The following is a 1,079-nucleotide window of genomic DNA, read 5'->3' on the forward strand; positions in this document are numbered from 1 at the left end:
CTGTGAGACAGAGAGGGCTGGGGCTGGGAGTGTCTGAGGCGGCCGCCCCGCCTCTCTTCTCCAAGCTACTACTTCAAGAAGCAGTGGGCTCTGGGGCTCAGCCCAGGCTGCGGGGGTTGGGGGGCGCTCCACGCGGGCCTCACCTTCTACCACGCGGCGCGCATCAGCGGCCTCTCCAACTAGGAGCTGGCGCGCTCGCTGCACAGACTGCACGAAATAGGTGAGTCCCCGACGGGGCGGGGTGCGCGGGGACCCGCGGGAGGGACCTCTCCCAGCCACTCACAACCCCCGCCCTAGTCTCCTACCCCCAGGACCCGCTCTGAGGACCGTCTCCTCCTCTACCTCCTCCCGGGCACCCACCCCAGGTGCGCGCAGCCCCTACTCTCAGATTCCTAACCTGGAGGGGTCGGCGCTCCCGGAACGCAGGACACGAAGCCCAGCCGCCGGCCCCGGCTGCCGCCTGACCCAGCCCTACTAGCCCGGCCGCCCCACGTTCCCGCCCAACCCGGGGCGTGGCTCGGCCTAGGTGAGAGCCGGCGGGCGGGGGAGGGATAAGCAGTGAGGGACAGGTGCGCGGAGGCGGGACACACAGATGGGGCAATACCGGCTGGCGGAGGGGAGGGGCAGGCGAGGAGCGTGGGTAGGCCCGGAAGAAATGGGGCCCCGGCAGGGGGAGACGGAGGCGGTACACGCGGAGATGTAAGGCGAGGTCACTCATGGCGTCACTAAGTACTGGGTAAGGCGAAAGGGAAAGGGACCAGATGCCCAGGTAGGCGGCAGGACTGGCGCAAATGGGGCGGGGCAGCCGGAAGGAGAACTGCTGCCGGCTGGCGGGGCGGGTCTGACCCCAGCTGCCCGCTCGCCCTTGCGCTGGCCCCCTCCGGCCTCCCGCAGGGATCCCGGGCCAGCCACGAGAGCCTCCGTCCCCTCAAACAGGGCTCCCTCGCCGCCAACTCTAGTAAAGAAGCAGTCTTTCTCCCAGGCGCCCGCTGGTTTGCAGAGGCCTGCTATGAAGAGCTTGTACAAGTAAAGCGTTTGCTGAGCGAAACAGGCTGCGGCGGGCACTGAGCCGACGCGTA

At 68.8% G+C, this 1,079-nt stretch overlaps 1 long non-coding RNA gene across 1 annotated transcript; it reads left to right on the plus strand.

The window, feature by feature from the left end:
- The first annotated feature begins 80 nt into the window (after window positions 1–80).
- Window positions 81–1,018, plus strand: LOC117066857. Its single transcript, XR_004430528.1, has 3 exons — window positions 81–220; window positions 366–526; window positions 983–1,018. It is a non-coding gene; the product is annotated as an uncharacterized LOC117066857 (long non-coding RNA).
- Window positions 1,019–1,079: the final 61 nt, after the last annotated feature.

This window comes from Trachypithecus francoisi, unplaced genomic scaffold, assembly GCF_009764315.1.
Source record: "Trachypithecus francoisi isolate TF-2019V2 unplaced genomic scaffold, Tfra_2.0 Lachesis_group20, whole genome shotgun sequence".
NCBI lineage: Eukaryota > Metazoa > Chordata > Mammalia > Primates > Cercopithecidae > Trachypithecus > Trachypithecus francoisi.